A 23,781-nucleotide genomic window follows, 5' to 3' on the forward strand; every position below is an offset into this window, starting at 1 on the left:
CATCTGCAATTTTCTTCACTTTCATGTGGTAGTCATTTATGCTCAAATTTTCTCTCTGCACATTGTGCAACTCCTGTTTGAGTTGCATTTTCCTGGCTTGCGTATTTGTGCTATACATTTTTGCCAAAGTATCCCATGCCTCCTTTGGCGTATTTGCATCCTGAATATGCACAATCATGGAGTCCGAAATACTGATAGATAGCCAGTACATAACTTTCCTGGCTCTCTCATGCCATCCTTTGAATGCCTGCATTTCCTGTTGACTGGGAACATTAGGAAGAACAGGTTCTTCTTCATTTCCTGTAATGAATTCCCAATAGCCTTTTCCCATCAAGAAATTCATCATTCTAAACTTCCATGCCTGGAAGTTGTTCTTGTCAAGCTTTTCAGTGACAATCTGTGAAAGAGAATCAGATGCCATTACAGAACACTGCAAAGTATTCTGTCACTGCAAAAAACACAGCTTTTGCCTCACACGGGCAGATCTGCAAAACTGACAAAAGTGGTATTTCACCACACAGTCACTTCCTAGTGACGATTTTGCATCAACAGGCAACAGGCATGAATCTGTAACTCCCAATATCTCTGCACACAGGCATACGATGCAATTTCTGCGGCACCTTTCCACCAACTAGCCGCGCAGTGGTCGCACAGCCAAAAACAGGGCCTTTTTCTGAGTGCCTGCGAAGAACTTCCGCCTTCAAAACGGGCCCCGAAACGGCCTCAAATCAGAAAAATAAAGTAACTGAAGGCCTTGCCCTATCCCGCAGCATATACTGTGCTCTCGCCACACCGCGAAGGGCCTCTCAATCTGAAACAGTGCACTCCTGCACTTCTGGCTGTGCTACCTGCAGAGATTTGCTCCCAAACTCGAAATAGGAAAGCAACACTGGTCCTCTTACCAGGACACCATGAACTTGGCTTGCTTTCTTGAGCTCCTTACCACGAACAAGGCTCTGATACCATGTGAAGATTGTGGGAGAGAGGGAAGGAGTCTCACTTGAGGCTTTCTCAAAATCACAATGGGGGAATACACACAAAGGTGGAGGGTGAAAACAGTTTTCCTCTTCTTAGTTGTGAAAGCCAAAAGAACTCTTGTACAAAGAAATAGAAGAACCCTATATGCGGGTCTCAAACCAAACTCAACTAACTAAGGTGGCATACTAACTGAGCCACAAACTAGAGTAGATAAGGAGAGCTGTCATCCAGCTATTATTCGTGGGCGGTGTACCAACTGCATCTCCAGCTAACAGGTTGGCGACATAAATGCACAACAGTCACCCTGGCATATCGCGAGTAGAGCTCGATATCTCAACACAAGGGAGTATCTTAGACTTGGGATATGGGGGTTGATTTATGTGGAAAAATGAGGCAAAGGGTTGTCGCACACAATTGAGAGTCCGTAACTGCCTAGCCCACATGGGAGACTCTTCCACACACACCATGCATGTGGGAGGATGCATTTATTGGGAGAGACCCCCTCTCTTGGCTATAAAAGGAGGGGGCTATTCCTTGATGGGACACGCTCATTCTTGTAAAGTGACCTAGCTTGTACTTTGATTTCTTCCCCCCATCCTTCCTTTCAAATAAAGCATGACCCTCCTCCCTTGATGTCTCCATCTCTACATTCCTCGTCCCATTATGTACATGCTCCTCTTTCCCCTCTCCCTCTCCCCTTGTGCCATAGTCTCCCTCTTCATTCCCACCCCTCTTAATCCCTTTTCCCCACCCATGTTAATGCTTCTCCCCTCACGTTCCCTTTTCCTATATGGCCCTCGAGCATCGCCATGCCTAGCGTCTAGCCTCTTGTCTCGAATTCTTTTCTAGGTGATAGAACTAGGATTGAAATCTCCACGGCTAGTGGTATAAAATTCGTTACTCCTATGGCTAGGTGTAGTCCTGCAGTACCTTTCGTGTGCGGTTCTCTACTTCTACGCCTCCAATCTGTGTGTCTTCTACTCGCAGTTCTTCGTCTCTGCAGCTGCAGAACTTCTCAGTTTCTGCACCTTTCACCGGCGGTTCTTGCGCATCTTCTATGCGGTGCCACGCATCTTCTGGTTGACCACATTTGCGAAATCGCTTCTGCACATATTCTATGCGGTGCCATGCAAAACTGCTCCTACGCATCTGCAACAGACCTCCGCCACCCCTTCTATCTTCTTCTTCTCCTCCTCCTTCTCTTTCTCTTCTCTTCTCCTCTCCTCTCCTCTCTTTTTATTAAGGAGTGGGAATTGAACCCAAGACCTCCCCATTCACAAAAGGAAGGCTTACCAATGGGCCAGCAAATAGGAAGTGATGAAAGTGTAATGATATTGCTTACATGGTGAAATCTCATGAACTGTAAGTTCTCTCTAACCGTAGGGAGTTTCCTCGTGTTGTAAAAAGCAAAAGTACTTCATTTCATGTGCTCTATTTATATCTGATATTAGATCGTAGATTCGGAACTTTTCAAGTTCACTCCTTGGACGCATGCCACACGAGGAGGGTGGATATTTATGTCACTTCTCAATGAGTTCAAGGATTTGGTGCTTGGTCCTCCGCCCATTATGGCTACCAATTGGCAAGATCTCTTTGTTGATCTTCATGTCGATCTTCAACAACTGATTGTACAATGCATTGTTCAAGGAGACGATGGGTGGGATGATACACCATGGATGATTCAAGGTGAAGAACTAGTGATACACTGGGAGGACTTTGATTTCAATTCTACTCATTGTGCGGTGATCGAGCTACTTGCTGCATTGGAGGTAATTAAAAGGGTGACATTCTTCGAAGGGTGGGATGTTCCCCAAGCTTGGGGGGAGATTTGGTGCATCTGCTTATTAATTCCGATGGATAAGCTTGTCTTGAATGATTTCTTCTTGAACTCATTACAAAGGTTTCTAGGGCTCGGCTATGGTTGGTAATGTTTTGACCAAGGAATCCCTTTGTACCTAACCAACCCTTTGTGCCTCATTTTGGAGCTTCAAGTTGTAATTCTTTTTGGTCTAAAGATAAACTATCAATAAAGGATTGCAAGTTTATTTGGTGCTGAACGTCTTGCTCAAGTATTGAATTCTCCCCACCCTCTCCTTCTACCTATCTTCCAGACTACCGAGAAAATTGGAATGTCCGGATTTTAGTCTTGGTGTGATGACATCTTGGCTCCTCCAATTTGATGGCGCATACAAACCTTCGACCAAGGCTGCTGGTGTGGGTGTGAAGCTCACTTCACCAGGGGGTAAGGTGTATTGTTATAGCAACTCTACACTAGCAAGTACTTGCAACCAAGCTGAGTACTTAGCACTCATTTTTGGGCTACAAAAGGTGCAAGAACATCGCATCAAGCAACTTAAGGTGCAAGGATATTCTCAACGCATGTGTGAACAAGTTAGTGGAAGGTGGAAGGTGTGGAGCGAAGGCTTGGTTCCATGACATCAACAAGCATTAGAACTTTGCCAACAATTTGAAGAGGTAAAAATTTAGCATATCCCTCGAGCTCAAAATATAGTTGCTAATTTCTTGGCACGTGAAGCTTGTACTTCAATCACGCATGAAGCGAGTGGAAGCAACGCCCCAACAAAGCCGCAAGCCACAAATGAGTGTGATCATTTGTAAGGAATGCAAAGGTTGTGGTCATCATGAAACTACATGTTGGGCATATTTGATATGAGTTTATCGACTTTGGAAGATCATTAGAAAGGTCCTCAAGGACATTGCTCAAAAGAAGGATGCTAGAACACACACCCCTTGAAGAAATACCATGGCAATTACAAGAACTGGAAGAAGCTGAAGGTGATGTGCAAGCTCTCGAACTGTTGACATTTGTCATGGCATTCTTGTTTGCCATGATGAATAACCTCATGCAGCGCTGTGTCTCTAACCCTTGCTTGTAAAGATGGATGCGATATCGTGAGGGTTGGTCCTTTTAAGATTGTCTATGAGCTACTCTATGCTGAAGATTCTTCCCGTGTAGTATTTCACAATACACCAATCACACCCTACCCTACCTATGTGTGCTTTGTGGATGTATCTTCACTTGATTTTTAGTTCAAGCTACCTCTTTCCATTGTTTGCCAATAGATAAGCCTCATTTCATCTCTCTTTTCCATTTTCCAAGCATGGCTAATATTCTCGTGTTCTATGGATGCGTTGAAGAAAATCCAAATGAGTATCTTGTGGCCTTCAAGCCCCGTTGTGTTTCTCTCAACTTTCTTACTAAAGATAGATGGTTGTTGGTTCTTCCCAGATTTCTAGAGGGTTTGGCTCAAGTGTGGTATGAAAAGTAGGCCGAAGACATTCGCTAAAGATGGCCAAGGTTGACAGCAGCAATGACTAAGTATTTCGGCAAAGAAGAAGAGCCGGAGTATGTGTACCTGCAGGTGGCAAACTTGAAGCAGTCAGAAGGTGAGATGGTGCATCGATACGTGGATTGAGTAGTCGTGCTCCTGGACCATTTAATTGCCATGTAGGAGGACAATGCCAAATTTCCAGCTGGAATGACTCAGCATGTGCTAGGCTACCTTGTAGCAAGAGCAAGTGATGAATTTCATGTCAAGCTCAAATCGGAGAATCTAGAAACTATGGTGCTAGCACATGAGATTGCTCAAAAGTTTGATAAAGTTTAGTTTGACCCCGCTTCAAAGAAGACGATTGTCCCTCCGCAACCCCCTCAATTCTTGCAACAACCTGGGGGGTCCAACTCAGGGGCATATCCCCACCCCTCATCAGGGATGTATCCACCGCCTCCACCACAAATGTATGGTCCTCCCTTAGACGCTTACCCTCAACAAGGAGTATATCCTCAACCTCTGCCTGGAAGATCTCCCGCCCACAAGTTGCCCTCCTTCCTACTCCCCTGGCCCCTCCTGCTAAAGAACCCGGAGTCAATGACCTAGCCAAGGCCCTGAATGGTCTTTGGCTTGAGATCGTGGGCATTAGAAATTAAGCCAATCGCCCTCCAAGAGAACGTGCCAATGTTGTTGCCTACGAGTTCCACCAGAAGGGTCATTATCGCATGGAATGTCCCAATATTCCAAGGGTGAATCTGCTAAGTGAATCAAGCACCGAGGATTCTGATGTAGAAATCCTTGACCTCAAGAAGAGAAGTCGTACCACCTCGAACACCTCTCCAAAACATATCAGGCCGCCCTAGGAAGAAGGTGTCCTTCTCAGAGCCCTCAGATGTTGAGATGGCAGACCCACCAACAAAGAAGACTAAAAGATCTCATAGGAGTAAGTGGTCTCCCTTGGATTTTCCTATCGGCTCATGGCAAGAAGACTATTTGGTCGTTCAGGACCTTGCTCATTGGTCTTTGAGCATCGCGCTTCCTCAACTAATAGCATTAAGCCCTAAGATGAGACGTGAGCTACAGCAAGGGCTCTCAACAAGGAAGAGCAAGAAAAAGGGAAAGGTACAAGAGGTTTCTTCTATCTCTAAAGAAATTGTTCGGCACCTGCATATAGTAGATGTCATCATAGATAATTGCCATGTCAAAAGTGTGTGTGTCGATGGGGGAGCTGCATGTAATATCATGGTGCCCCGTATCATGAAGAAATTGAATTTAAAATGCACAAGGCATTCCTCCACTCGAATCAAGGTAGTAGATGGTTGATGACTCGCCACCCTGCGAGTCATTGAGGATTTGCCCATCACTGTCGATGGGTTGACCATCACCGTCAATTTCTATGTTGTGGACATCGAAGATACAAGCATGAGTTATCTAGCCATACTCGGGAGACCATGGTTGAGAAAGAGTGATGCAAACAACTATTCGAAGATAGGACACATGTCTTTTGGTGCTTCTAAGGAGAAGATCCCAGTGCAACCAGGTGCCATGGAACCAGAAGAAGAAGAGGAGAAAGATAGTGATACTCTCTCATCCTCGGTGTTTGAATCAATGGAAGAATCAGACCAGGGGGAGGAAGTTTACATGATGGGGGTGTCCTCGACCCTACCACCTACAGAAAAGGTAATAGCTAGTCCTCAATAGCTTGAATCTATGCTTTCCCCTAACCTCACTCCAAGTGAGAAAGATGAGTTCCTAGAAATATTCAAAGATTTCCCTGACCTCTTCGCAACTAGCTACCACCACCTTCGCCATGTGATTGCCATAGAACACAAGATAGAGCTGAAGCCTGATGCTAAGCCAGTGGCTCAGAAGTATCGGATATTAGGGCCCCTACAGACTAACGCTTTGCCCTTAGACTTGCAGAAGCTTCTAGAAGCTGGGTTTATTGTTTCAGTTCACAATACTGAATGGGTTTCACCAGTGGTAATCGCCCCAAAGAAAAACAACAAGTGGCGGGTTTACATCGATTATAAGAAACTCAATGTAGCCACCAAGAGGGACCATCATCCTTTGCCCTTTCAAGACCTCATTCTTGAGAAGGTAAGTGGTCATGAGATGTATACTTTCTGTGATGGTTACTCTGGGTTTTATCAAATCAGAATTACTGAGGAGGATGTGCTTAAAACCACATTTGCCACACCTTGGGGGACATTTGCATTCAAAGTAATGCCATTTGGCCTCACCAATGCTCTTGCTACCTTTCAAAGATTTATGCAGATGGTGTTTGCTCCTTATTTGGGGGTTTTCTTGGAGGTGTTTTTAGATGATTTTTGTATATTCTCAGCACGTAAGGAGATTGGAGGAGGATTGGAGCCACTCAAGGGAGGTTACTGGGACATATTGTCTCATCCGAGGGCATCAAGCCTGAGAAGGTAGAAGCTATCTTCAAACTCTCCTTGCCAACAACCAAACGTCAAGTACACTCATTTGTCAATCTAGCAGGATACTATCGCCGCTTTATTGATCAATATGCTTCTTTAACGTGACCCATGACTATGCTATTAAAAGATGGAGTTGATTTCTCTTCGGATGAGGATTGGGATGAGGATTGTGATCATGGGTTTGTACAAATCAAGAGTGCTCTGGCTTCAGAACCCATTCTATGCAATCGTGATTGGTTAAAGACTTTCTCTATCAATCTTGGGTTTGGTAAGCACACTCTGGTGGGTATTCTTCTCCAGCAAGGGGAGGATCGGTTCATGTATCCCGTTTGATTTTCTTCTCAATAATTGCTCGAAGTTGAACGATGCTACTGAGGCTGACAAACTTGGTGTTCTGCATTGAGAAATTTAAGCATTATGTGGCTGGAAAGTCCTTCATTATAACATGCAGCAATGGTCTTGCAAAACAGGTTCTTCAATCACCAAATCCCATGGGCCAGTTGGCCAAATGGTTGGTAGTTCTACAAGAATATGTTTTTTATTTCAAAATTGTAAAGGGGGGTTGTTCCAACTTAAAGAATGCTTTGATTGATTTAGAGGAGTGTCCCAATGTAACCCTTGTAGCGGCCATAGAAGTTGGGGATCCATGGTATGTTGGTATCTATAGATTTCTGACCACTTTCTCCTTTCCTCCAGAAAGTACTAGCTATGAGAGAAAGAAGATCTGCAGAGATAGTAGGCGCTACACTCTCTTTGATGGGGTGCTGTAACGTCAAGGCATGGATGGGGTACTAAGATGGGCCATTGATGCAGATGAAGTACCTAAGGTATTGAAGCATTATCATGATGGATTTTGTGGAGGACACTATGCCGGTGACTATATAGCTAAGAAGATTTTACATGCTGGGTACTATTGGCCGACCTTGTTCAGGGATGTCACTATGTATTGCAAAACTTGTGAACCATGCCAATTCTTTGGTAGGAAGGATTTGCGTCCTGGACAACATCACCCAGTGATGTCCATCCATCCGTTTCAGAAGTGGGGAATAGATTTTGTTGGGCCCCTACCCATGATTGCCTACAAAAAGAAGTATCTTTTGGTAGCCACTCAGTATGTCACTAAGTGGGCTGAAGCTATCACCCTCCCCGCTGCAAATGGTAAGGCAGTTTTAAATTTCATATTTGAACGTATGTGCATAAGGTTTGGGACACCCATGGAAATAGTATCTCACCATGGGAGTCCATTCTTAAATGAAGCAGTGGAGTTGTTGCTCATGGATCGCATGGGTATTGATCATGGCACTTCTACCATCTATTATCCAGCATCCATGGGACAAACGGAGTGGACCAATTGTTTCTTTGTACTAACCCCTCCGCAAATTGTGTCATCTTGCAACTTGATATCGTGGGCACATACGCTACTCCTGTCGAGATGGCCTACCACCGCCACCATCGCAGAGGAGATACATGGAAGCACTTCTATCATGATGGGTTGATTAGTGAGGAGCAGTATATCCGGGCTACTGGAGCGGCTCTCGAGGTATTTGAAATTAATTAAATAATGTCAATATTATAAGTAAAGATTTGATTTTTTATACATTGATATATGTTGTCCCTTGCTTACAGGCCCCTGCACAAGAAGACGAGGAACAAGACGAGGAAGGAGGCGGAGAAGGGAGCACAGAAGGGAGCACAGAAGGGAGCGTGGAAGGGAGAGAGGATGTGGAGAACTTAGATTAGTCGTAGAAGTAGTGCTAGCTACTCTTTTTTGTACTTAAAGCCACTGGCTTGGCTTCGTGCCTCTTGTATATACACTCCTCTTATTTTTTGTACTTGAAGCCACATGACGTGGCTTAGCTTTGTGCTATATGTACATACAAGCACTTTTTGAGCTTTTAATCTTCTTGTGCAACGTTCTATCAATTAATGCCTTGTGAACTAAACATTTTGGAGTTGTAATGCTTTATTTGGAATTGTAATTTTCGGCTATAGACATGCTTGCAAGAGTGCTAATTAAAATGCGGTTGGATGTAAGAATTGAATTACACAATGTGGAAATGGGATTCCTGTAACTACATAGCATACACAACATACACAGCATTCTGTGAATTTAAAAAATATTATGTAGCATGTCTATCAGTGCGTCTATAAGCACGTCTATATATGCATCTATCTGTTCGAGTAGCATCTATTTGCGCATCTATAAGACTGTTTATAAATGCATCTATACATGTGTTTAACGATGCGTCTGTCTATTTTTAAAATTTTTTAGCAAAGCATCTATTTACGCATCTATATGCATGTCTATACGCGTGTTTGTCTGCTATATAGACGCATTGTTAGACGTGGGTCTCTAGATGTGCAAATAGATGTACAAATAGATGCGCCCGTAAGTTTTTTTTAAAGTTTAGTAAATGCATCTGTGTGAAAATCTGTGGATGCTTTGTCTTGTTGTGCAACCCCCATATCCCAAGTCTAAGATACTCCCTTGGTCTCTCCTTAATTTTATAATACGTTCAAACATCTAGAAGGACAAGTGGAGGGTTGGCACAAGGAATCTTGCCACCTCATCCTACTTTCCCATTATTTAACTTGCATTCTTGGACTTTCTACACCCCCCCCACATGGGCCTATCCTACATGGAGGGAATAATCCAATATAATATCCATCTCCACTATTTTATATTACTTCTCCCATGGTCCTTGGGCCATATATCACTAAATGCAGGCGTGGGACCGCCTAGGTGGAGGGGTGGTACATGGAGGAACCATGCCACCTTAACATTTTATATTATTACTACCATGGATTAAACTACATAAGCAATATAATTTGAGATCGATACTTATAAATTGGGCCTCCCATGATTCAACACCCCCTACTCCAAAATGCATGCTTCCATATTGCTCCATCTGGATCCTTCGTGCCTCCACGTGCTGCAGATTGGGGTCCTCCCTCGCTGACTTCATTGCTTTCTTCCACTCACGCTTGTGAGCGGTGTGGGGTGGGCCCCTTGGTGGTTGACCTCCCTTGAGCTTGGCAAGCTCTGCTAGTGCCTGCCTCTTAAGCGAAGATCTTTTATTGCCAAGTATCGTAACAATCTTTGACTTGGCCCATTTCTCTGTGAACTGATGATTGGGGGGGTTAGGATACCTAGAGCGAACAACAGCAAGGGTCTCATCAGCCAACCTCCTTGGCTCGTCTTTGTAGTGGATAAAGCAATCTCTATAATTGTTAGCAATTACAGAGCGCATGAAGGCCATGATGGGCCTTCCCTCGTGCATCCATCAAGATGCCTCCTGTCTGAGTGATGTCATAGAAGATCGTACCATCACCCGAAGGCACGTCTAAATTATCTGAATCATCATCGTCCCCACCACCACCCCTCCCAAATCACTGTGCCATGCATCCCCCATTGCTCTCCCTACTACTATGTCTGCTACCGTGTCGTGTCGAGCTAGTACGCTGGCCACTCGTAGCTGGAGACTGCACGAGCCTACGTGGACCACACTTGTAGCTAGAGAACCGAGTCTCAACTGCACAGGAGTACGTCGACGGCTCTGCGAGACAGAAGGACCTCCTGATGGCATGGGGGAAGGGGCATAAGATGGCATGGGGGAAGGGGCATAAGACAGCATGGGGGAAGGGCCTCAGCTATGTAGCTGGCTAGGATGTGCTAACTCCGCTAGGGTAATCTTAGCTTGTATGGGATTGGGGTGGTTTGGAGTTTGTAGTGCCGACTTTTGGGGGGTGTTTAGAGTACCCATCATGTAGTCGTATAACTCTGCAAGACTAGGAGGGTGCCCTAAAAGGTTATATAACTCCCTAAAAAATAGACTCTCGGAGATCACATGAGCCTGAAGAGCTTCCTAGCCACATGATGAACTAGAAAAAAGAAAAAAAAGAAGATTACTGATGAGCTGAGAAGAGAAAAAGAAGAGAAAAAGAGAGAGAAAAGGGAAGGGACGAGAAGAGAAGGGAAGGGAAGGGAAGGGACTCGGGGGGGTCACTCATCATATGTAACCCTATCACGTGAGTTCAACAGAAGGATATTTTTTATTTCTAAAATTTACAGAAATAAATATACATAAGGGACTATTTAAAATAGTTTTGGGAAAAATTTACAGATTTGTATAGAAAAGGGGTACATTTTATTAACAAAATCTTTTACAGATAAGGGATTTTAAATATAGGCCTTAAACGCACGTGATATAGAGGGTTTATACATAGTGACCCCCCCAAGGGAAGGGAAGAGAAGAGAAGGGAAGGGAAGGGAAGGGAAGGGAAGCATCTAAAACTGTCGGAGCGCATCTATAGATACGTCTGAGAAGCGGTCTATTTTTGCGTATAATAGCTCGTTTATAGACGCGGCTGTCTGTGTCTATAAATAGGCTAGACGCATCAATAGACACACCTGTAGATGCGGTTTTAGACGCACTCTGAGACACATCTATAGACGCGCTCCGACAGATGGACTATTCTAAAAAGTGGAAAAGGACATGCGCCCGACACAAAAGCGTAACACTGATACCAAAATCATTCATTTCTTGGATACGACAAAGGACAAATCCAAAGAGAACAACTTCCAAAGAAGAGCAACCATAAAGAGACTTACCTTGGATAGAGGTATGGAAGCTTCTTGTCCTTCTTCAAAGTTGCTTCTCTTCCTTGTTCACCCTCTTCTCCTGTAAGCCTGGAAGTAAGTGTGAGTGCCTTCCTCTTAAGTGTAAGCCTAGAAGTAAGTGTGGGTACCTTCCTCATAAGTGTCAGACTATGGATCTATTAATAACAAAGCAAGCAAGCTGCATGAAGCTTATGTGAAGAAAAGCAAAGCAAGCATGCTAAAAGTAGATTTGAAAACCACATCTATAGTCGTGTCTAAAACCGCATCTATAAGTGCGTCTATATGCGCGTGTAATTTTGCGTTTAAATACACAGAGCAGACACGGTTTTAGACGTGCACCACAGAACAGACAGACGCGGTTTTAGATGCGCCTTTAGATGCGCCACAGAGTTTTAAAATTAAATATTTGAAGAAAAGCAAATATTTTTGGGTTATTTGTTTGTAGGATGTCTTCATCTTCAACAAGTAGCTCCAGTAAGGATGAATCCCTCCGTATCCACCATCGTGAAATGTGGTTGGAGCAAAAAATCAAATGTATGTGTGATCGATGTCGAGGAAACATCTATTGTGCACGCAGGATTACACTCAATCACAATGGGATGCGACCGTAAACATGGTAAGTGTTAAAGAGTTAAGGTTGATTGAGATACCTATGGGTGTTCATATGTTTGAGTTATGATCCTGTTTTAATTTAACATAGGATGCAGTGCCACACCTACATATGTTGCCCTATGCTCGCCATGAGGAGGCGAAGCGTCGGCTATATGAGGTGGGATCTTCAAGAGGGACTGTTACGGATACATGGAGTGATGGTGATAGTAGCCTTCCACCATTACCTCATGAAGCCGTAGAGGAGGAGGTGTTTGATGATATGGTGCGGGATTTATATGTCCATCAATCCGAAGGGGGGGATGATAGCATGGAGCAGGATGATCTTTTTACCGTAGCATTGACTCCACTGTTTGAGGGGTGCACATTCTCTGTTCTATGTGCCTCCCTTGAGTTACTAAACTTGCAAACCATCTATGGATGGAGCAATGCAAGTTTGAATGCATTACTCAAGTAAGCTTTAAAGTCTATTTTGCAAAAATGGTGAATTATGCTAGTGGGTCGATTACTCGAATGCTTTTGCTCATTTATGGTCTTCACGTGCAGGCTATTGTGTAAAATGCTTCCAAGGGAGAATAAATTACCGACCTCAAGAGATATGGCAAGGCAACATGTGACCTCTCTTGGAAGTTTAGATTACAAGCGCATCCATGCATGCGTCAACGATTGCGTTTTGTTTCGTGGACTATATAAGGATGCAAGAGAGTGCCCTACTTGTGGAGAGGCAAGATATAGAGCAGATCACAAAACTTTGGACGTGCCTCGTAAGGTTATGCGACATTTTCCCATAATCCCTCGCATCCAACATATGTTCAAGTGCAAATCCATTGCAGAGCTCATGTCATGGCATTCCTTCCATCGATCAACCGATGGCAAGTGGAGAACTCCCGCAGACTCTCCTGCGTGGAAGCATATTGAAGACACATGGCCAAGCTTCAAGGAAGAACCTAGGAGCTTGAGACTTGAATCGGGTATGGACGGTGTGAACCCATTTGGTCTCAAAAGCACCTCTTACAGTGTATGGCCAGTGATATTGGTGAATTATAATCTTCCACTCTCTATGGCTATTAAGAAAGAACATGTTATGCTGTCCCTTCTAATTCCAGGGAAACATAAAGTCAAAAATCCTGATGTTTATTTGGAAACTTTGATTGACGAGCTAGAGATACTTTGGAGAGGTATCGAGGTGCATGATGTGAGCAGGCCTCCCTTGTCACGAGACTTCAACTACAAAGTAGTCTTGATGTGGATGATGCATGACTTCCCAGGCTATGGCAAGTATTTAGGTAAGCATTGCACTTCTAATTATGAATACGCAAAGGATGTGGCACCCTAAACCCACCTTCAACTCTTAATTGCATCTATTGTTCAGGTCTGACTACATCGGGTTACCAATGCATGTCCTGTTTGTGGTGCTTCACTAGTTGCCTCACGGGCAGACGCATTGAATAAGGTCATCTATGAGAATCACCATCGATTTCTCCCACCTGATCATCCTAGATATGTTGCCCCTTGGAATGAAGTCCTCCCACAATCACTCACTGTGGGAGATTGGATGAGAGCTTGGGACGGTTCCACGACTCCTCCACCACTTGGCATGAGCCGGTAAGGGTTTTTAACTATTGTGTGCTATATTGGTTGGAAATAAAGATTGCCCGCTAACACCAGCTTTTGTTTAGATACTCCATATTTTATCTTTTACCATATTGGTCCCACCTCAAGATCAATCACCTGCTTGATCCCATGCATATCTTCAAGAATGTGGCATCTACCATTTGGGAGCATTTGAATGGGACACGAGATTCCATAGGCATAAGGGAGGATCTATGTACCGTAGGGAGGATGTGTGAAGCTTGGCCAAAAGAGAGACCAAATGGGCGTGTTTTTTTACCTCGTGCACCATGGAGGTTATCAAAGCTAGAGATGGTGGCGGTGAAGCGTGCTATTACTACAATTCGTACTCCCACTAGATGCATGAGGTGTTTGAAGGGAGCCTTTACAAAGAGCAAGAAAAGAGGTGTAGAGCAATTATATGGCTTGAAATCTCATGATTGGCACAAGATGCTCCAAGTAAGTATTTTATGTGCATAATATCTTTTTCCTTTCAAATTTGTGAGTGAATAATTATAAGCAACTAATTAACCACCTCCTCGTGGGTTCAGTTCATACTACCTACTAGCATTTCTCGTAGTGCATCGAAGGACATGAAAGATTGTATTTACAAGATGGGCGAGCTTGTGAGGTGCTTTACATGATACAAAATATGATGAGTATCAATGCTCCATGCAAGGTGTTCATATTGCTAATATGGTGTACTTTTTCATCTTCTAGGTATGTGAGCTCAAAGGAAATAGATCCCACCATGCATGAGAATGCTGAAGTTATGTCAGTGGAGGTGGTTTGTTTAGTGGAGGAGACATTTCCATATTCTATTCTCACAAGCCAACTACATCTTATAGTGCATTTGGTGGATGACATTGCTATATGCGGTACTATACATGCACGATGGTTGTTCTTCCTCGAGCGCTTCATGAAGACCTGGAAGGGCTTCGTCAGACAAAATGCAAGACCCAAAGGTAGCATGGCCGAGGGTTGGTTGGTACAAGAGTCACTTGTATATATTTCTAAGTTTCTTGTTGATGTGGATAGCTCTCTCCCACGACTATGGAGAGATGATGAAGACCTAAGAATGACCTCTATTGTGCCTCAAGGGAAAGGACACAACAAAGTAATAGACACGGAGTTGCATAATAGTATCAACCTCTATTGCATACTTAATAGTGATGTGATGAAAAGATGGGTGACAAGATACGAGGATGAAAAGGCAAGAAGACAAGAAGAAAGGGCCCTCTTTCATACACACCACGGATCTCGTGTGCCATACCCTTAGTATCTATAAGAGCACTTCCAAAGGATATTCATGTGGATTGGCTACTTGATGAAATGGAGAAAGCAGAGAAAGACGAGGGGATGCATATCACAATGGAATAATGGGAGTATGCTAGGGGATGCATGAGCAAGGTCGGTATATAAAATGTTATGCATAAGTTAGGAGCTGTCAATAATTTAGATTACTTATTTAATTAATTTTTTCTTGGTGTAGTGTACTATGTTCAATGCTATATGGTGTGAGGGTAAGCATTTTTGAACACAACGGATTGATGATAAGAGAAACACACAAGATTGCGGCATCATTGCTAGCTTTGAGGGAGCCAATGGAGCCATGGATGATTATTGTGGCATAATCCAAGATATTATTAAGCTTGACTTTCGACGCTTCTTTGTGTATGTTTTGGATGTAAAGCGGTTTAAGGACGTGGTGGAAAGAGGCCCTAATGCAACAATCAAATGCCATGCAAGTGGCTTTGTAACTATTGACTCCACAAAGTTTTGGCAAAGTAGGAAGGACACACTAGTACTACCGCAACAATGTGAATAGGTACTGTGCACACATATAAAAATACTCGCTTTTAAATATTTGATACCTTAGATGCAAGGAAAATAACATGATTGTATTTGTGTTTGAATTAGGTTATCTATCAACAAATGGTGGATAATAATATATGGTGGCATGTCATACCTATTATGCCACGTTGAGGCCACGTTCCAAAGTGAATATGTATAGTACATTTACTAATATGGAGCATATGGAGGATGATCATGGCCATGGAGGTAATGATGACCGTGGTACAAGAGAGGAGGATGATCATGAGATAGGAGATACAGATATTGAGGCCATTACCCATGAGGACGAGCCTACCATTGGTGATGCTGATTTCGATGAGCACATGAGTAGCACAAGTAGTAGTGGGTTGAATGTATTTGTAGATCTAAACACTTGTTTGGATTTTGAAGTAGATAGTTTGGCAAGGGTTGATCTCATTGAGGATGAGATTGAACCGTAGCCCATCATTGATATTGGCAAAACTATTTTACATATTGTCTCATTCTCCTCACCTCACTTAATTCTTGTATATGTGGGCTTGCAAAAAAGCATTGTTGTTTTTGTTAAAATTATGTGCTTTGGTAATCATGGGCAATCTTTGGAAAGCAGTGATGTACACCAAAATCTCACTTTCTATATTCTCTATTTAGCATCTAAACACGCGTTGAAATACGCTTCTAATTCTCAGTGTAGACGTGCAAATAGACGCGCTAATACACGTGCAAATAGATGCATTCATAAACACAATGTTAGACCGGGCCCGTATTTTCTTAGTGTAGATGCACTAATAGATGTGTTAATACACGTGCAAATAGATGAGCTATTAGACGTGCCCGTAATTTCTCTATTCAAGCAACGCCTATAGACGCGCCCACTATTTTGCGTGTCTATCAAGCGCGTCTATAGTTGCTTTGTGTTGTTGTGTTGATTTATGTGGAAAAATGAGGCAAAGGGTTGTCGCACACAATTGAGAGTGCATAACCACCTAGCCCATATGGGAGACTCTTCCACACACACCATGCATGTGGGAGGATGCATTTATTTCGTGTGCTCTTTTTTCATTATATGAAGTGTCTCATGCTGATGTTGTTTTGTAATTATATTAAATGTCTCACAAGAAGCATGTACTACTCATGATGCTTATTTCAGTATGATTTGTAATTGAGCAAAATTTCTAAAATGCATCAAGAGTATGCAACAATATTATTTATTTCATGACATTTCCAAATTATAATAAATATCTCAATAATGTTTATATAAATCCTATCTCAAAGAACTTTATTTCATATCTTTAACTCCACAGAATATACTTTCTCTCATTCGGTTCTTCCTTCTACTCTTCCTGCATCTTCCATCTCACCTTATATAGTTGTGCTTTTCATTTCTTATCTCTTGACCTTGTGAAAGTGCTTTCTTTCTTCTCTCATCATTGTTGCAAAAACACTTCCTTTCTCTCACCCTTACCTTCTCTTTCCTAAATTGTCTCACTTATTTCTTGCACTTTCTTGTTTTTTTCATCTCACTCATTTCTCATGTCATTGAGTGAAATCCTCTTACATAGTTGTAATACACTTTCTTTGTATTATTTCTCATCTTTTTTTGTAACAAATGGATCTTTTATCCATAACATCTCAAGTGAATAAGCTCTAATTCAGATCCGATTGCTAAGCACCAAAGACATTGAGAGGAGCCAAAAGGATAATACTAACTATTGACACAGAATGAGAAAGGAAATTTTTCTTTGCAGAAGTGACAAAGAAGGAGGAGCTCGAGATAGTAAGATCAGAAAGCAAACTAGAACTACAAACTTATCTTTGACCAGAGAAGAGCTAGTAAAGTTATTAATCGAGATGTCTTATAGAAGCATTCATTATGGGCTCTATCTAGCAGACAAAGCACAAGTCATTAAGAATAGAAAAAAATATTTGCAAGAAAGAATCTCCAATTCCTTGGTGCTCTTATATCATTATAAAAATATTGAAGAATAAGAGAATCAAGAAGCAAAGTAGTCCAATGATTGCTTCTTAGATAGAGAGTACTAATAGGCATGTGTTCTTAAAACTATTCAACGGTGTTTGTTAATTCCACAAGTACTTTGAGATTTCAATGTTGCTTTTGAAGTAATGAAAAAATATGTTTTTATAATTTTACTTGCAAATTTTTTAATATAATTTGCAATTCCATCCTTGTGTTATAACTGGTTTAATAATTTAACTTGAAGATTTTGTAATGTCATAAGTCTTTCTATAATTTTTCTTGAAATTCTTGGAGAAATGTCATCAACTCTTTTTATAATCTCACTTGTAATTTTGAAAACAAACCTTTAAATTTTTATTTAAAATCAATTTTTTTTTCTTTTAGAGGAGTTTTTTCAGTCAATTGGGCCAATTATTTCACTGTGCTTTGTTTTTGGAGAGCAAACCAGTTCAAAGCTAATAAAATGAGATATTTTTAATTATACTAGTCACATAGCACACCAATACCCTCGAAGGATGTCACCTTATGTGAGCTTGTGTCACTCATAGATACCCACACATACATCACTTATGACTTCGTAAAATTTTGCTCACCTTTATGATATAAAAGCTAAAGGCTCATTGATTTTCCACATATGATGTAAACTCCCAAGTGGTAGACCACACATGTGACGAAGCCATGTATGGTAGGAAGTGAAATAGTGTGGGTGGCAAATATAGATAGTAGGAGATGTGTCCATTATTGTGGATTAGGTACAGAACACATATAGGGCAAGTACTACGTATTCGTATAAAATTTGTTGCTATGCATCCATAATGAATTTGTTAAAAACTTTGCTAGTCGATTGAATATATGGCTCTGGAAAAAAAAGGCCTTTTAAATCATGTAATATTCACAACATATGACAGAAGAGAATTTTTACATCAATGGTTCTCCATGGTATTGGGAAGAGCACTGGCCACCATCAAGCACCTCATGAATGGCTAACCCTCCTACATTAGGTGCTAAGGATGTTATGTCATGGAGGAGAAAAAGAGGAAAAATGAGAATGGCTTTTTGGTTGACATTTTCCTTGGATATTTTGCACGTTTTTCAATTCAGGTTCATGACATAACAATGCAGTGGACCGATTACCATCCTATTTCTTCCCAGTTCCCATGTGCGAAGCCCCCTAAAGTCCTGGGATGGGACCCATTCAACCCGTCTCGTCTAGTTTATAAGTCGCCTCTGCAGTTCCTTGTTTCCCTCCCCACTATGATCATCATGAGTTTGTCGAATGGGAGCTTCAACATCGCTCCCACCCCAGCTTCTTTGCTCCTTTCCCTCCTCAGCTTCATTGTCTGCCTCATTTTCTCCGTCTTGCTGTTCAGAACATCGCGTCGAACTGCCTCCTCTTTGCCCCCCGGGCCTCTCGCATTGCCCATCATTGGCCACTTACACTTGTTCCGAGCTGGGTTCTCACACCTCTTGCTCCACAGACTCTCCAAAGTGCATGGTCCCTTGATATCGCTCCGCTTGGGTTCCGTGCCTGTCATTGTCGCCTCTACACCTGGCCTAGCCCGAGAAATACTACAAACGCATGACCACGCGTTCGCTTCTCGACCGCGAACGTCGGCGGCTGTCTACACTCTGTTCGATCGTTCGAGCATTGGTGTTGCTCCCAACGGCCCGTACTGGCGCCTGATGCGCCAACTTCTTGTTACGGATTTCTTTAGTAAAAAGAGGCTCGAAGCTTTCCGGCCCATAAGAGAAGGGGAAATGGCTGCTCTTCTACACGCCATCTGGAAAGATAGCAACAAGGAAGAAGCAGTACCGCTACGTTCAAGAGTAAGATCTGCAGTTTATAACGTCATCTCCACAATGGTAATAGGGAAGAGCTTCTCCGAGATTTCCTCCACAAACGCTAACGTTGCCGATCTGTTGAGTGAAATATTTGCTTTTGCTGGCGTGTTCAATATTGGCGACTTTATACCATGCTTGCAATGGATGGATTTGCAAGGCCATGTGAGACGCATGAAGATAGCGGGGGAACGCTTGAGGACCGCCTTCCAAGGAATTATTGATGATCGCCGTCGATCGATGAAGGACCCTACATACAATCCTAAGGACTTATTAGACGTTCTATTGTCTATCTCACAGGAAAGCAAGTTAGACATGCCGATTAGTGACGACAATATCACGGGGGTCGTGACGGTACTAAAATACTAACTTCTCGTTGTATTCTTCTTAATTAGGAGAGGCAGATGAACGCTTGCTAACTCGTGCCGTGTCTATTCAGGGTGTTTTCGGGGGCGGAACAGATACAACGATAGTCACAGTTGAATGGGGATTTGCCGAGGTGTTACGAAACCCAGCAATCATGAAGAAGCTCCGATATGAAATCGAATCTACAGTGGGAAATGCACGTCTCCTTCGAGAGTCCGACGTTGCTCAACTACCTTACCTGCGAGCAGTGGTGAAAGAGACACTGAGATTGCACCCACCTGCACCGTTAGCAGCAGTCCATGAGTCCACAAGGCCTTGTGTGGTAGATGGGTATCATATACCGGCAAAAACACTCGCGTATGTCAACGTATGGGCAATAGGCAGGGACCCGAGTGTATGGGAGAAACCACTGGAATTCTGGCCGGAGAGATTCCTGGATAGCGACATAGAAGTTCGAGGCCAGCATTTCGAGCTGCTGCCTTTTAGCTCAGGAAGAAGGGGTTGTCCAGGGTGGATGTTGGGGCTGATGAACGTGCAGCTGATGGTGGGAATTCTGGTGCAGGCTTTCGAGTGGTCGCATATAGATAGCATTGACATGTCAGAGGGGCGTGGGCAATTGGTTCCCATGTCCAAACCTCTGCTTGCCTGGGCAACTGCCAGGTTGCCTGCGCATCTCTACACTATATAGCAGCAGGTGCTCAAATACACCCATAGCAGCAGCTTGCTTGTGCATCCCTATGCTATATAGAAGCGGCTGCAATACAGGAAATTCATGCATATTTCCTAATCGTACAGAATTTGATTTCTTATATAGGCCAGATAGTGCTACCTAAGAAATGTGAGTTTCTATATGCAGGAGGACTGCTATTTCTGCTATCTAAGAAATGTGAGCTTTTATGTGGATAATGAAGTGTATTCTAGATTTCTTTTATAGCTTTATCTTGCAAATCTCTTTTCTATATAGTAATTGTAACTATCTATCTAGGAAATGGAATGTTTGTCTAGGACATAAGAAATAATATTGTTCTGTCTAGGTAGGGAAAGTCTGTGAATTAAACAAGGTGAATGATTTTTAATCATTCATAAGGCCTGCCCAAGATCAACAAGGTGGGGATCCCACTAAGGCCCTGCTTTTTGGAATGTCATTATAAGTCTAGGTGTAAAGTCGCTTGGAGGTGTTGAGAAATGTGATGCCATAGAATACTAGGAGAAATTATGTGATTGGTAGAGTGGATTACATCAATGGATCGATGAGTGTACTGAAAAAAAATGATGTTGATCTTATACTCGGGGTAGATGAGTGAAAGAGACTAGAGATAAGAGGTGAAAGAGGTGTGTATGTGTGTGTGTGGTGGTGATGGATGGATCATTAAACAAGGGTACATGTATGCACGAAAGCACTTGGCTCCAACTTGTGGGTTTTATGGGTCTTTAGAAACTGTTGATTGTTTAGTAAGGAATAATAAAAAAGAAGCACTTTGAGGACTCGCAAGATCCATTAGGCTTTGCCAAGGTTGTATAATTATTTGCGTGGTCTCACATTAACTGCAAAGCCATTGTCTAAAAACAAAAAAAAACCTATAATTTAAAACTGAAAGATAAATCGGCCTTATTTTTCCTTGAAGGTTTTACAAATGATACCTGCAAAGTTTTGATGTCAACTTTCTTGGGTTTCACTACTACACACGGATCCTATTGCGATGTTTAAGTACTGTTGTTTAGCGTGCGTGAGACGCTAATCATCAATATTGGAAGCACGCCTCGTCAAGGGTCGCTATATAGAGACTTTAGTCAAACGTCGCTATATAGCGACTTTTATCAGAATTGTAAGTGTCGTTATTATATAACGACACTCAGATACTTTTTTATAGCGATGTTTTACAAAGAGTTTTTTTTCTCATATCGACCTTAAAAGTTAGTTTTCTCCAATGGCAATTTTTTTTTAATTTTCATACATGTTTGATCTTTTGAGAGAATACAAAAACAAGAGCATGTACATCAAGCCTTTGAAGCTCATACATTCATGTCCAAGTTTGAGATGAAAAAAATCAATGAAGAGCATTTACATCGACAGTTTCATCTTGAGCCAAGTCTAACGCGCCAAACAAGTCTATATCTAACTCTATACCGAGTTGATCTCCTATATCATCATCGTATGTTCACCTAAAAGTACTTGATCATCTTCTTCAATAAAGTGTGGTGATTCTTGACGATCGTTGTCTTCTTCCTCAATATCGTGATCTCCATCTTCCTCCCATGCCATGTCATTATGCACATCTTCCTCTTGGCTCATATTGTGATCTTCATCTTCTTTGCTAGATTCATCTGGATCAATTGGATCCGGCATTGGTAGGAGCATTTACATCAACGGCCATCCTGAGCCAAGTCTAACGTGCCAAACAAGTCTATCTCTAACTCTATACCGAGTTGATCTCCTATATCATCATCATACTTTAGCATCGTACGTTCACCTAAGAGTACTTGATCATCTTCTTCAATAAAGTGTGGATCCGGCATTGGTAGGAGCATTTACATCAACGGCCATCCTGAGCCAAGTCTAACGTGCCAAACAAGTCTATCTCTAACTCTATACCGAGTTGATCTCCTATATCATCATCATACTTTAGCATCGTACGTTCACCTGAGAGTACTTGATGATCGTCATCTTCTTCCTCAATATCGTGATCTCCATCTTCCTTCCGTATGATGTCATTATGTGCATCTTCCTCTTAGCTCATATTATGATCATCTTCTTCGCTAGATCCATCTGGATCAATTGGATCCGGCATTGGTAGTGGCATCTCCATATTCACATCTCTATCTTCAAAAATTTGCTTACTTCGTGGTGCAACTTGGATCACGTATCACCATCTTGGATCAGAACAATCCGGATGAAAAACCACCTATATTGAAGATGGGTGCCAAATGTCGTCAATTGTATATATGAAATTATGCTTAAGTACATGTATCAATGGATCTTTAAAAATGAAAGCTTCGATTAATTAAATCATTAGTATCCTGCTCACAGTGCTCGGGAAGAACAAAAGTATCACTTTCATCGGTTCAAAGTTTGGTGCAGTCTATTGCAAAGAAACCGCTACTATCTTTTCTCACTGTCACATGGGGACCGTTGTAAATAGTTCTAAACCATTTTACATCAAGAATGAAAATACTAAATCGTCTGAAATCAACTTCATAGATTTCGCGTATGGTTCCACAATAATCCAACTGTGAGGAGAGAAGATTGGTATCCGACGCACTTGCTCGGCTATCTTGTGTGAAGTTAGGCATGACTCCACAATCATACGTGACTCTCTTTGAATCGATGCGTTCCATGCGAAAATGTTGTCCATATGACCATAATGCACTGTACTTTTTGTACTGTAAAAGAGCATGATTAAAACAATGAAGATGCATCTATTTTATAGCATATATTGCCACAAATAATTACTTAATTACGTCAAGAGGTAAGAAACTTACATGCATCATACATCCAGATGATAACTCTTGCTCACGCTCGTTTATTGTGTCTCCATCACGTTCGACTTTACGTAGAGCCAGTTGTAGCCAATCAAGTAAATGTGAGTGGGGAGAAGAGCTAGATCCCATGGATATGATTGTGAACGCCTGTACATTACTCTGAATCTCGTCCTTGTATTTATTCTTTCTGCTTTGGCCGCTTCATATCTCTCAATCCACTTCTGCATCTCCTTCCTATTGAGAATACAAAACTTATTGAATTTCTCCAGTTGCTCTTCGCTCATCTTTCTTTCAATCCCTTTTCCTTGGGGAACCTCGCCAATGATGCAATCATCATCCTTGTTATGCCAAGCTTGCGGCATATCGAGATCCTCCATTCGCCCTCCAAGCCTGAATCTAGTCACTTGCCTTCAAATATGATGGTGGTGGATCAAGCTAACCACGCACGAGATGGTCCAGTGGAAGGTATTGAGAATGACCTTCATAAACATTTTTCCTCATATGTTTGGAGTATCGTGCAAGTGATTTCAAACTTGGTCCACAAACAAGACAAGCTCTCCGTAAGCCACTCTGTGCTTGCGGGCGTTGGCACATCATCTGACGAGCTTCTACGCATCCCTTCCATCTGCACACTTCTAAAATCACAACATAAGTTGCAAGGAAATCTATTAACATTAATAAAATAGCCACCTATGAGCTTCTTTTTTAGCTTTTAACAATAAGTGCCCTAAA

General features: G+C 42.2%; 1 pseudogene; it reads left to right on the forward strand.

The window, feature by feature from the left end:
* Positions 1–18,384: 18,384 nt before the first annotated feature.
* Positions 18,385–20,257, forward strand: LOC147889730 (cytochrome P450 71A1 pseudogene; annotated as a pseudogene).
* The last annotated feature ends 3,524 nt before the right edge of the window (positions 20,258–23,781 follow it).

This window comes from Dipteris shenzhenensis, chromosome 20 (assembly GCF_047967505.1).
Source record: "Dipteris shenzhenensis isolate YYH24624 ecotype China chromosome 20, Dip_SZ_1.0, whole genome shotgun sequence".
Taxonomy (NCBI): domain Eukaryota; kingdom Viridiplantae; phylum Streptophyta; class Polypodiopsida; order Gleicheniales; family Dipteridaceae; genus Dipteris; species Dipteris shenzhenensis.